Source organism: Natator depressus, chromosome 19 (assembly GCF_965152275.1).
Source record: "Natator depressus isolate rNatDep1 chromosome 19, rNatDep2.hap1, whole genome shotgun sequence".
NCBI lineage: Eukaryota > Metazoa > Chordata > Testudines > Cheloniidae > Natator > Natator depressus.
Window position 1 is genome coordinate 1,328,325 of NC_134252.1, and position 13,969 is coordinate 1,342,293.

At 47.1% G+C, this 13,969-nt stretch overlaps 1 protein-coding gene and 1 long non-coding RNA gene across 2 annotated transcripts in view; both read right to left on the bottom strand.

Annotated features, from left to right (window-relative positions):
- CDCA8 (cell division cycle associated 8) overlaps nt 1-13,969 on the bottom strand; it is a 282,601-nt gene that overhangs the window by 38,818 nt on the left and 229,814 nt on the right. The gene's annotated exons all lie outside the window — the stretch shown is intronic.
- Nucleotides 1-13,969, bottom strand: part of LOC141974687 (uncharacterized) — a 28,478-nt gene that overhangs the window by 4,690 nt on the left and 9,819 nt on the right. Inside the window, exon 2 of the long non-coding RNA XR_012635797.1 lies at nt 7,997-8,056. This is a non-coding gene — a long non-coding RNA (uncharacterized LOC141974687). The remainder of the gene's footprint in view (nt 1-7,996; nt 8,057-13,969) is intronic.

The following is a 13,969-nucleotide window of genomic DNA, read 5'->3' on the forward strand; positions in this document are numbered from 1 at the left end:
TCCCTGGTATTTATCCCTCAGATATATTTATAGAGAGCAATCATATCTCCCCTCAGCCTTCTTTTGGTTAGGCTAAACAAGCCAAGCTCTTTGAGTCTCCTTTCATAAGAAAGGTTTTCCATTCCTCGGATCATCCCAGTAGCCCTTCTCTGTACCTGTTCCAGTTTGAATTCATCCTTCTTAAACATGGGAGACCAGAACTGCACACAGTATTCCAGATGAGGTCTCACCAGTGCCTTGTATAATGGTACTAACACTTCCTTATCTCTACTGGAAATACCTCGCCTGATGCATCCCAAGACCACATTAACTTTTTTCATGGCCATATCACATTGGCGGCTCATAGTCATCCTGTGATCAACCAATACTCCGAGGTCCTTTTCCTGCTTTGTTACTTCCAAGTGATGCATCCCCCAGTTTATAATGTTATAATGGACAAAGAGCATCAAAGCTGTGGTGGCAGAATGGTGCCGAGATGGCTTGGGAAGTCAGACAATGCCGGATGATGCAAACAAAGCTAGGGAGCACTGGAAGGAAGAGAAATTAGATGTGTGAAAGGCAGATTGTCATGCCCTTATTCATGCTGAATGGCACCTTCCTCCATCAGTGGCCCATTGGCGTCCATGGGACTACTCATGGAATAAATACATTCAGCATGAGTAAAGCCATCCCATCTGAGCCTGCGCTGGGAATGAGGAACAACTTGGGGCCTCCCAGTGTCCCAGAAGGCTAGGATAAGAGCATGATTAAATATTGATTATAGAGCCTGAATTCCATAATGTGATGGGAACATCCCAGTGCAGGGACACATTTACTCTGCAGGGTTTAAATTACCATGCCCACAAGACATGACTTTATGACCCTGTGACTGGGTGCAACTCACCCCTGCAGCGCCCCCTGCTGGATGTCCCAGGGATCAGCTCTGCTAGCCGGTGCGCCCTCTTCTGGTGGCATCTCACCGCCATCACTTCTGCGCCAGGGACCCACATCCCTCCCAGGACTGCAACATCCTCTTCATGACACAGCCCTCCCACTGTGCCGCACGCCATGCTCCGTCCTTCCCGGGGACTGGACTGTAGTCTGACAGCCCAGCCACTTCCCTCAGTGGCGCGAGGGAGGCACCCGGGCCCACGCACTACTCCAGGTCCTGGCCCAGAGACCAGGGAGATGGCTGCCACTTGTTGCATCCCCTCCGACTACTCTATCGATCTCCTCGTGCCACTTCCCCGCGGCCCCAGCACCCTCTTGGCCCTTGCCTCAGGGCCTCAGCCTGCCGACCCCTGCAGCCCACCAGGAGCTGCCGTTAGCTCCCCGGGTCTCCGCCTGCAGCACTGCTCTGTCCAGGGTGCTTGCTGCCTTCAGCCTGCCAGGCAGCCAGTCCCCCTCCCTCCTCAAGCTCCAGGGAGCGACTGAAGCGGGTCTGCTCTGCAGCCCTTCTTATATGGGCCTGCCCAGCCCTGATTGGCTGCCTCCCATGCAGCCTCCCGAGGGCTCTATTAACCTCTTAGAGCCCAGGGTGGGGAAGGCGCCCCATCACAGCCCTGCACACTAGCACGTAGACAGATGGATCGATACTTTCACCCCAGCTACAAGCAAAGAGGAGAGTCCATGACAGCCAGGAGATGCCGAGGGGACCTCAGATGCAGCAGGCGGAGGCACTGCTCCTAGCAGAGATGGAAGGCTGGGAGCGGCAGGAAAGAGTCGTGAGCAAGCTGGGGGCTGTCTGGATTGCAGAACGCCTCACAGAAGCCTTGGGGGACACAAAGAGAGTCCTCTTGGGGAATGGCTCACACAAGGGCTTGATTTCCATCGGCATTCATGAGACCCGTCACATCAGCCAGCTGGTCCTGCTCCAGGGCTGCCTTTCTCTCCTGCCCAGCAAAGCTGTGACTCCACACAGAGGGTCACTGCCTGGCACTGCCTTGTCACTGGGCTGGGCAGACGCCGTGTTCACCCTGTGCCATTACTAGCTGGGGGCAACACTTCGCTATCGGGGGGTGTGGGGGGAGATCCTTTGAATAATATTATTTCCCATTCCATTGTGTCTTTCAGCCCAAAGGCCTTTGCAAACCATACAGAAGGGTCAGGAAGCCGCCTCTGGCTGCCATGCAGACAAACAGCACGCCCCGGGCTGGGGACATTCGATGGCTAAGGATCCAAGTCCTGACTCTTATGGAAAGTGCCCTGCCAACTCTGATGCCCGGGCAAAGCAGAAAGGACCCCGGTTGTTAAAGGGTCACCAGGAAGAGGTGCTCACAGTTCACTGACCTGCCCTCAGTTTCTCTGCTGAGGCAGTTGAAGGGCTGGTTTGCCCCGACGGGGATTCAGATTTGTGGTTTCAGGGAGATTATGTATGTCCAGCCCCATGCTCAGACCCAGGCAGGCAGCAAAGGCCTTGAACACTAAAGGCAATGTTTTCGAAGGCAGGTACCTAAAGTTGGACACCCAAGTCCATGAGGGGGCCCCTCAAGAGGGGTGTGGTTTTCAGAGATCTAAGTACAGATGTAGCTGTCTAGTGTTTGACCCCCAATTCTGAAACGTGTGACCTAAACCAGTAGAAAGGATCTGGTTCCATGGCTCCAACCCATAATCGGGAGTTGGAGGGGAGTGGATCCCTCCACCGTGGGAGAGTCTGGGGCTGTCCATGCTCGTAATTATGGAATCATAGAAGTGTTGGACTGAAGGGTACCCTGAGGGGTCACCCAGTCCAGCCCCATGTGCTGAGGCAGGACCAAGTAAACCTCGACCTTCCCGGCCAGGTGTTTGTCCAACCTGTTCTTAAAAACTGCCAACTCCACAACCTCCCTTGGAAGTCTGTGAACTAGCCTGAGAGTTAGAACATTTTTCCTAATATCTAACCTAAACCTCATCTCTTTTGCTGCAGATTAAGCCCATTACTTCTTGGCCTGCCTACAGTGGACATGGAGAACATGTGATCACCATCCTCTGTATAACAGCCCTTAATATATTTGAAGACTTTTGTGAGTACCCCCCCCACCCAGCTGTCTTTTCTCAGTAATGCCAAGGATGCCGCAGGATTTATTCACTCGTCAGTTGTACTTAGGGGACCTGAAGATCCCAGTATTCTCTCTCTCTCTCTTTATGACATACTAGCTGCCAATCTTTCATTTTAAAAGCACCCTCTCTAATTACCTGGAATGTCCGTAGCCCTAACCAACCCAGGAAAGACCATTTAAATAAATTGTGTGCAGATGTGTCTTATCTGTAAGGAGCACAAATCTCAGCATCTGCAGATCTGCCATGAAGAAGCAGTGTGGGGCGAGCCTTTGGCAGGATGCACAGCCGGTGCTCGGCATCAGTAAGAAGAGATGATTTCTGTCCTGCAGAATTGCCTGCAGAGCCAGTGGGTTACAGGTGACTTGTCACCAGGAGCTTGGCTTGTGTGCGCTGAATTGTTATGGAGGGGAGAGCTGCAACATGACTTGCTCTGAATGCCCTCAGATATTTGTCCTGTTGGCTGTAACTTTCCACACTTGGCCTCAGCCCCAAGGGTGAATTTCTTGGACAGCTTAAATTAAAGGCATTTGACGCTGGGGAGAACGGTTGTGTTGTCGATTAATTTCTGACTCCCACCATGGCTTGTGCCGGGGGTCCCATTGTGCTCGGTGCTGCTCAGACACAGTCCCCACTCCAAAGAGCTTATAGTCCAGATAGGCAATGGCTGCAAGGGGAAACAAAGGCAAAGTGTGGTGCAGGCAGGACTAGAACACACATCACCTGAGTCCCAGCCTGATGCTCGAGCCACTTTGATGGTTCTATGGGACATTCATGGGAGTCAAGAACTCGGAGGGACTCTGCTTTCCATAGTAACAGGACCCCTGGGGCATGCCGGCTAAGAGCGGGACAGCCGTTCTCCAGCGGAGATTCCCAGAAAGCAAAGTGCTCTTCCAGAAATAAAACAAACCTTTTATTGTGTCCATTGTTCTCAGAAAATGGCCACTCCACATGTAGCAGACTTGCCATTACACATTGGCCCAGTGTGGACACGATGGACAGCATTCTGATGGCTTCACCCAGGCTCAGGGTATCCCCCCACTAAGGGCCTGTACAATGGACCATTCATTATTTTTGTATCTACTCTGTGTGGCTGGAGAAAGGAGCTCATTAAAATAACATCCTCCTATTAAAAAATCAGTTCTCATCTTCCTGGGATGGTGGTGGGGAACCAGGGAGGACACTAGATGAGCCCAAGGCCCCCTCTCAGAGTGGTGTGGTTGTGGTGGAAATTGTGTTAGGTGTGCAGGCACAGGGACAGAAAGTGAGTATTAGCAATGAGAATGCCGAGCTCCCTAAACCCATTCAATCCGCCCCCCCACTCAGCGCCAGCCTCAGGACCTTGGGGGCTCTGCTGGGAGAACCAGAGAAGGCACATTGAGAGCCCCACATGCTTCTGGCAAGCTTGGGGTAGAAGCTGCTAATGGCACCATAGCAACTGTTGTGTTTCCTTGCTGGTGCAGCGTTCTATATACCGTCAGAAAAAACCCATCAAAAGCACCTTGGTTTTGAATGCGCAGACTCACATCTCTCTGGCAGCATTGCAGGAATCATTGGGTGGGGTTCTCTGGCTTGTGCTGTGCAGGAGGTCAGAGGAGCTTTCTGAATGCTTCCGTCTGGACTCTATGAAATCTCAGCCTTTGTTTTCAGTTGGTCAGTGGAGAGGTGGGGCAGGGGTTGCAGGTGTTTTCTCTCCGTGTCTTTATTTTATTGGGTGGCTGCTGGGGCTATAGATCTCTGAGCCCAGCCTGTTGGTTGCAGCTGTGCAGGAGGGAAGAGCGTGCATTGACTCCTTCCAGGCCATTGTTTGTGCTGCTCTCTGAGTTGCCCAACTCATATCCCATGACACACCGGCCAAGCAGCCAGTGACAGATCCAGGCTTGAAATGCAGAGGTTTGCCATGACACCTCTCCAGAATTACGCTGGCTCCTTTGGAAACCACAAAAAAGTTTCTCCCTCCACAGTTCAGCGGTGCCCAGACAGAGATGACATGAAATCTGCAGGAAGCTTTATTTTATAGCAATATTATAATTCACTGAACCAGATGTTGTTTAGTTGTCACCCCTTCATGTGAGCAACACTGCTACGGTTCAATGCAATCATCTGCGAGATTATTTCCAACCTCTTCAACCTGGGTCGCTTGCTGCTGGGCTCTTTAAAAGCTGGCCAGAGCTTAGGAAGCCTGGGCAGGAAGGCTCCTATATTCTTCTCGGTCGCATGACAGAGTGGGGATTAAAAAGCTACAAGGTAAGAAGGTTACAAGGGGAACAAACATATTCCCAGGACTTAGCACAGTGGCTGACAGTCCCTCCAGGGTCTGTGCTTAATCTCCCTTGATGCCAAGTCCTTCAGTAGCAGGGAAGACAAGATGCAGCCATGTTAACAGTGCACATTCCCCTGATGTTCAGGGCAAAGCACACGGGAACAGCTCAAGGTAGGACTGGCTTGGCCTATGCACCCGTTTGAGGGGTCACCTGCTCACAGCAGCAAAGAGTGAGCCAATGCCAGCCTGGGAGTGCAGCCGGCTGTGCACTCGGCGCTGGGGCAACGGGGGAGGACGGGAGGCTGTCTCTCTTCTGGTTCCAGCCCCTGCCAGTCACCAGTTCTGCCTTGCTCTGGAGGAGCGTGCCCTCCTTCTGTGCTTTGTGCATGGGCAGGGGAGTATCCAGTGCTGCAGATGGTGCATACTCAAAATAATCCACTGGAATGACCCCTTGGTTATTGGCTGGGCATTCTCATGACTCCTAGTGGGATACACTTTGACTAACATAAAGATATAGGGCCAGCTCCTCAGCTGGCCTAAATTGGTGTAAAGAACGAGATAAGTTCATGGAGAATAGGCCCATCAATGGCTATGAGCCAGGATGGACAGGGATGGTGTCCCTAGTCTCTGTTTGCCACAAGCTGGGAATGGGCGACAGGGGATGGATCACTTGATGATTCCCTGTTCTGTTCATTCCCTCTGGGGCACCTGGCACTGGTCACTATTGGAAGACAGGACACTGGGCTGGATGGACCTCTGGTCCAGTATGGCCGTTCTCATGTTCTTGAGTTCTTATGGTGCAACTCCTTTGAAACCACAGGAGCAAGGCCAGTTCAGCCATCGATTTTTATCTGAAGTTTATGCCACCTTCTTCTAGATGTTGTAGCTGCAAGAAGCTGCTGGGTCACCATCCGTAGCTCCTCTATCATGGGGGTGGGGGGCATCTACTAACAAAAAGGGGAATGGAAACCACTGGTTGAAGCCCCTTAAAGATTATTCAAACTTTTTCCACTGGGTGGAACATATGAGTGCTGTCTCTGCCAGGAGAGCATGTGAAAGTGATTCTGACACGGGGCCGAGCACTATGGAATAACTCCCTGCCACACACACTAGCTTGCCCAGGGAGGAAGAATTAGGGACTGTTTGCAAAGCATTTGGGGTAGAACACTCCTGTGGAGTGGGCCAGCACATGGGCTAAGTATCACTTAATTATTAAGTGTTATTATTATTGTTCACTTACAATTAGTTCACTTACATCCCAATTGTTAATTCACTCACAGTGAGTCCCTCTATCCCCACTGCACAGGCTGCCCTCAGCTAGAAATGAACATTGTTTAAAAAACTGCATTATCTTTGGGAGGAAAAAAAGAGCCATGGGTTTAAATGAAAGGAATAAAACAATTTGTGACTCCCCCAAACAGGAACATTTGCAAATCCACCAGCTCCAGAAGGCCTGCCCAGGGCTACAGTTTATTGTAAGTGCTCAAAGACACAAGGAACTCTGCAGTGGCCATCTGGTTCTAACCTCAGCGTAGCCGATTGCACTATCCAGAAGTGTGTTGTGAAGTTGTGTTGCAAGCTTTACTTGGTGGCAGGAAATGCTGCCGGCTGGTATATTTGGACCTTGAACATATTAAACCCGCGGCAAGTATGTAAAAAGCAAGGAATAAATGAGCTGGCTTCATACCTGACATAGATTTGATTCTGGATGCAGCAGTTTGTTTATTTCCTTGGATGGAAACAAACCTCAGCCTTTCAGCTGTTCTGGATTTTTCTCAGCAGAATAATTTTTCCACCAAACCTCATTACTTTTCTAATCCTTTGTAACTCACCAAGCCATGCTGCCCTCACTTTAAAAAGCCATTTTCATAGCCCATTAGCAAATTCACAGGTTTTTTTTATACACCAGGAATTAAAGTGGAAACATAAGGCCTAGCAAATTATTTTCACTCGATATGCAGTTTCCCTAGTAAACAAGTGTTGCAAAAGCCCGTGTTGTCAGCAAAGCATGGAAGGGTGAGGAACAGAACACAGTCACATGTGTTTGTATTCAGTGAATTATTTATATAACCCAAAGGATAGGACCGATTTGTTTGGATCCAGCGGCTCCCTGCATTGGAGCCTCTTTAGATTTTGCTTCTCAGCTTTTCTTTTGTTACAGAAAAGTAAATAATAAAAACATTAAATGCGAAATCGGTTCCGAGGGGGTGAAATTTCCCCTGATGCAAAGGACGAGCACATGGTCTGTGCAATACCCTCATTTGGAGGGCTTGGGCTGGACTTTGTGCGTGGGCCTTGGTCTGGCCCTAAGCACAGGGCAGAAGTGCACCCGTTTTCCATCACAGCAATAGACAGAGGTGTAATGGAATAGCCTGTTGACTCCAAGCACTTGCGCACCTGACTTGAAGCCAGTGGTCGTTTTGCCCAAGCAAAGAAAGTAGGATCAGCCCCCAGGTGCTTCCTCACCCAACAGTCCTGTTAGATTATTACTGATTTCTCAGGGACGTTTATACTTCATGCAAGTAACCAAATTACTTAGCAAGGCCAAATTATTCAGAATTTGGTCAGTCCTATTATTTCAACTTCTCATACAGGCAGAGGCCAATACTTTCAAGCTTGGAGGCCTGATATTTAGGTTGCTAAACCCAAATTTGGATACTCAAATTAAAATTGCTTGATTTTCAAAAGTGCTGAGCAGCAGAGGCTCCCACGGCTTACCTGGGTTAAAGAAGAAGCGTGTCCAGTACCATGTTGTACCTCTCGGCTCCAGACAAAGGTCTAGCAAGAAACAATAGAAAGTAAAAACCAACAAGGCAATAATGTTTCAAATGAAGTCCACCTGAATACTTTCTCCATTTGCCCTGTTGCTGTAGGGAGGTGAATTCAATCTGAGATGTATGGAAGAGCAGGACAAATGGAGCTGGCAGAAGCAAGAATCTGGCCCAGCCGGAAGTGAAACCACTGCAGCGTGGGAAGGCCAGGGAGAGCTGAAACAAGGCAAGTGGAGATGCCTATGGAATGCTCCATCCCACACCACACATCTCCCTGTTTCAATTTTCTCATAAAGAGCCAAGGGGCAACAACAACACTGCAGACATCAATTATCTCATGTAACTTTGCCAGCTAGGACAGATGCCTTAGCCTTTCCTTCTCAAACTCAGGTTCAGCCATATGCATCCTTGTGTATAAAGGGAAAACAATTTGTGGGTGCAATCTGGAGCAGAGAAGGCCAGGATATCTCAACTTTACCCAAGGCCAATAAGCAGAGATGTTTGGACAAGCACAGTGCCTGCACAAGATAATTTCTGAACCCTCAAGCCTCCTGTTAAACATGTTTTTAATTTCACTGGTTTCAAAAAGCGCCGCAGCCATTCAATAGGCAAGTGAAAGGAATTCTTGATCAGGGCTATTCTATCTCACATAACAATAAGGATTACCTTCCAGAATCTCTGCAGCTCAGTTCAAGCCCATGACATGTGTTTGTAATCTTCCTCTTTCTTTCAGGCTATGCCAATAACCTCAAGAAGTTCTTAAACTGAAGCTGTAAAGTTTAACAGGTATCTGACAAACTCTTCTAAAATGTCCTTGCAAGTTTGCATCTCATCCTGATGTATGATTTTTCTCTGGTAATGTACCTACAATAATTTACCTTCAGCTCTCTTTTCCACGTATTCTCCTTCAGCCATGAAAATCAGAGCAAGGACAGCACTGCATGATGGAGCACTAAGTGATTGGCTTGGGGTTTTCTCAAGCAGCCTGTAGTAAAACATCACTGGAGTTTCTAAAAATTATCGATGATAAGTTTCTAATACAAAAATGATTGCACCCAACAAAAGGTAATTCGATTTAGAACCTTATTATGACAGATAGACATTAATTACTCATTGGACTGGAAGTTGGTGGTTGTCTAGGGACCAATGATCATGATTTGATTACATTCAATGTGACCAAACAGAGGAAATGCAGTATGTATACTTGGTTTATCAAGAGATCTAATTTCCCAAAGCTGAGGAAAATTATGAATAAAATTGACTGGGAGGAAAAACGTAGATAAAAAACTGCGCATGAAAATTAAAAGTTCTTCAAGAAGTGTTTCTTCGATGGCCAAAAAACCACAATCTCACAATCAAGAAACAGGGCAACTTTGGCTTTCCTGGTTACATGGTGAAGAGAAGGCAGCAGTTACAAAAAAAAAAAAAGACAATATATAACACATGGAATAAAAGTGAAATAGATAGCAATCAATATGAATGAGACAATATGAGTGTAGAAAATTGATGAGGGAAGCTAAAGACATGAGGGAAAAATTCTGTCAGGCTGGCAGTGCTAAGGACAATAAGAAGGAATTTATAAAGTATATTAGGAACAAAAGAAATCCAAGCAACAGTACAGACCCATTACCAGATGTAGAAAAGGCAGAAATATTAAATAAATATTTCAGTTCTATATTTGGAAAGAAGAAGAATGATGTACTCATATCACACAACAATGATGAAATACCTTCAAGTCCATTAGTAACCAAGGAAGACATTAAACAACATCTAATAGGGATAAACATTTTTAAATCAGCAGGCCTGGATAATTTGCACCCAAGAGTCCTAAAAGGACATCTCCGGCCCACTGATGATACTTTTTAATATCTCTTGGAATGGTGAGAAAATTCCAGATGGCTGGAGGAGTGCTAATATTGTGCCAATATTCAGAAAGGGTAAGTGAAATGACTTGGATAACTATAAGCCAATTGGCCTGACATGGATCCTGGGCAAAATAATGGAAAATCTGCTACAGTATTCAGCTGATAAAGAGTTAAAGGACAGGACTATAATTAAAGCCAGTCAGCATGGCTTTATGGAAAATACGGTCAAACAGTCAATACAGAAAATACGGTCAATATGGAAAATCTGGTCAAACAGACTGATTTCATTCTTTGTTGAGATTACAAATTTGGTTGATAAAGATAACTATATAGATGTAATATAGAGAGACAATGTTGGTGAGGTAATATCTGTCATTGGACCAACTTCAAGAGACAAACTCTTCTTCACATCAAAGAAGAAGTGCTTGTATAGCTTGAAATCTTGTCACTCTCACCAACAGAAGCTGGTCCAATGAAAGATATTACCTCACCCCCCCTTTGTCTCTCCGACTTTTATAAGGCATTTGACTTAGTACCACATGACAGTCTGATTAAAAAAATAACATTATACAATATAAGTAAAGCAATAAAGCACACGCTAAATGGATTAAGAACTGGCTAACTGACAGACAGTAACCATCAGTGGGGAGTCATCATGCAACGGGGATGCATCCAGTGGGGTTCCACAGGGATCGGTACTAGGCCTGATGCTAATTAACATTTTAATCAATGATCTGGGAGTAAATATAAAATCACGCCTGATAAAATTGGCAGATGACACACACAAAGATTGGGCGTGGTGGTAAATGATGATGAGGACACGGCGGTCAGACAAAGCTTGGTAATCTGGACTCATTGAAACAAAATGTGTTTTAATACAGCCTAATACAGTTACACATCTAGGAACCAGGCCTGCAGGCCACACCTACAGAATGGGGTTCAGTTTCCTAGACAGCAGTGACTCCGAAAAAGATTTAGGGGTCACAGTGGATGAGCAACTCAGCATGAGCTACCAGTGCAATGCTGGGACTAAAGGAGCTTTTGCCACCCTCGGATATATAAACAGAGGGGACAGCAATAGGGGGGTGATTTAACATCTGTGTGTGGTGTTGGTGAGACCAATACTGGAATTGTACATCCATAGTCACAGTGTGTAAGGATCTTCACAGGGAGAAATCGCAGCTATGAAAGGGATCCCTAATCTAGTGGCAAAAGGCAAAACAAGAGCCAATAGCTGGAACCAGAAGCCAGAAAAATTGAAATGAGAAATGTAGGCACACATGTTTAACAGTGAGTGTGATTAAGCACTGGACAAACTACCATGAGGAGTGGCCATTTCTCCATCTCTTGATGCCCTTCTGGGAGATCTGCTTTGCCCAACACAAGTTACACATTAGACAAACACCAGCCGGTGGTTCAGTGCGGCTGTAACTGGGTGAGATGTATTGGCCTGTTATACAGGAGTCAGACTCAATGATCTAATGAGCCTTCTGGCCTTAAACTCTATGAAGCTATGAGGTGGAAATTTCCAACGGGACATAGGACACAATTAACCATTGGAACTGCTTGGTAAATCCATTGCCACTTGGAGTCTTCAAATGAAGACTGGATGTCTTTCTGCAAGTCCTGCCCTCATTTGGTCCTGAGTCATTGGGCTCAATAATGTCATGTATAAAGGAGGGAAGAATATTTTCCTGCAATGCTGGAGTCACGGGGTGAGGCTCTCTGGCCTGTGCTATGGAGTGGTCAGACTCGGGGATCAGAATGGTCCCTTCCAATTTTAAAATCCATGAAACTGAGGCACCAAAGGAAACTGAGTGTGAATGAAGAGTAAAAAAACACATGGCATAAGTAGCTCAGAGCAAATTATTGTGAGATACAGGTGAGCAGAACAGATGCTGAGTGATAGTGGTGGGGTGGGTGCATCGTCACACTGGTCTGATTTACAAAAGAGGTTATGGATTATTCTGGTTCCAGGATGGGGAAGTTCCAACATTCAGACTTTGTTGCTCTCACCTGGCAATGACTGTGTGGCCGGATTTGCCAAGTGCCTTAAAGCATCTGATACTCCAGTGATGGGCACCAATGGGTTTTGAGCCTGGCATTTCTGCAGGCATGGCAGGCAGGCAGGTGGCCAAAGACTGCAGTGGGATTTGGTCCTTTGCTCTTTTAGGCTGCTTTGAAATCCCGGCCAATAGCGAGGGCTCTGTCCATGAGATGCCTGGCACATGGGTCGTGTGTCAAAGCCTCTGGCTCTGTGCCTGTCACTGCTCACCAGCTGCCTTTTGCAGTAACAACACTGTGCAAACATCCAGTTTCACTGTGTAAATTTCATGGAGATGAAACCCAAAAGCACTGGCTCTGCGCCCAACCCCAGCGCTGCCGGAAGAGGGTAAGTCAAGCCACATTCCCCTGAGGCCCGTTCAGAAGTGTTTTTCGAGTCTCAGACGCCTTTCTTTTATGAGCCAGTAGTTTTCACTTGAAATGAACGACAGTAATTGCCTAATCCGAAGGAAGGAGGTTGTTGCTCTTTATGTGCCAAAGGAATGAAAAATTGTCGCAACATAAACACCACAGGGTTGCCCTTCATGCAAGCGGCTTCCATGGGCGTTTGCTGAGGGCCATGCACATGTTACATGTTTACAAGATGCTGACTTCCCCAGGGAAGAGTTCCGTTAATTTCTTTTGTCCCTGTTGTCACAGCGAGGGTGCCCAGAGTCCGCTTCCTGGCTGCAGACCCAGCGCTGCAGTTTAGGGGAGGATGGATGACATGTGCAATATATTTACAGGCAATGCTGAAGCATAGACAGGATGCTGCATTTCATGCATCTGTAACTGCAAATGCAGGCTTGTGGTAACCAGAAAATTCATTGCATCCATTTCATATTTTCAGTCGCCCCACAATGGCTCATAAACAGTCTAATTCCAGCTCCTGTTGTCTGCGGCTGACAAGGAACAGTGAGTTAGCTTATGGTTTTGAATCAGGCTGCATCTGTTGGCAGTGGTAGTGGAAGTTTGTGGGGTCATGTCATTCTGTTCCTTCTTAAAATCCTACTTCAAAACCCACTTCTTTCTCTTAACCTTCCACCACCCGCCTCTGTGCCAGTTCTGTCTCCTCCTATTCGTGTGCTTGATAGTGAGCTCTAGCATCTCTGGCTAACATAGACTGTAGGGAACTCGTCTACTGGGTCACAACCCACAACAGAATCAATAATTCTGCTCGGATGGGACTGACTCTTGCACACGTAAGGGTGAATGTGAGCTGGAACTGCACAAATAAAACAGGTGGGCGCCCATGTCAATTCATCTGTGCTGCCAAAAGGGACTAGTCCATAGAAGAGCACCGCAATAACGCACAGATGCCTATCACAAGAGATTACACAGGAAACCTAAACTCATTTCTACCAACCATGGAGCAGAATAAATATAGAGGAGGCTGGCAGAGGGATTCGATTTGATTCCACGTACGTTCTTACACTGCCTCATCATCTAGTATCTGGGTGCCATCCAGCTGTGCATTTAGTACATGACTAACAGCTGCCAGGTGTGGTCCATTCTCGCTTATCCTCTCCCTGGGGGAGAACGGTGTCTGTAGAGTTTGTTCTGGTATGTTGGGGGGAGGCGTGGGGGGTTGCTGTTTGTGTGTGGGAGGATTGATACATATGAGCCCTATTCTGCACGGAGCAGGCTTACACTGGTATTTCTCCTGGTTACAGATTATTTTAAAAGAAAGGACCCAGCTATTCATTTGTGCATCTGTATATTATTTATTTTAGCTTCACTATATGTGCTATGAACATGGTGGGCTGCCAGAATCTATGCCTCAGGCTATGGTAGTGCTGTGTTTCCATTCAGACTGAACTGTTTGCTCAAATTTTATTAACATTCTTCTATATAGAAGTTTCCTATGCTTTTAGTTCTTTCCTAAATACACTGTAGGTATGAATGAAAGCCTCTTTCTGTAACTCAGTGGTGCCTTAAGTATATCCTTGTGTGATCAGGAACAGTCGTTCCCAAAGCAATCTGAACACCATCTATAGCCTGGACTGGCCAGG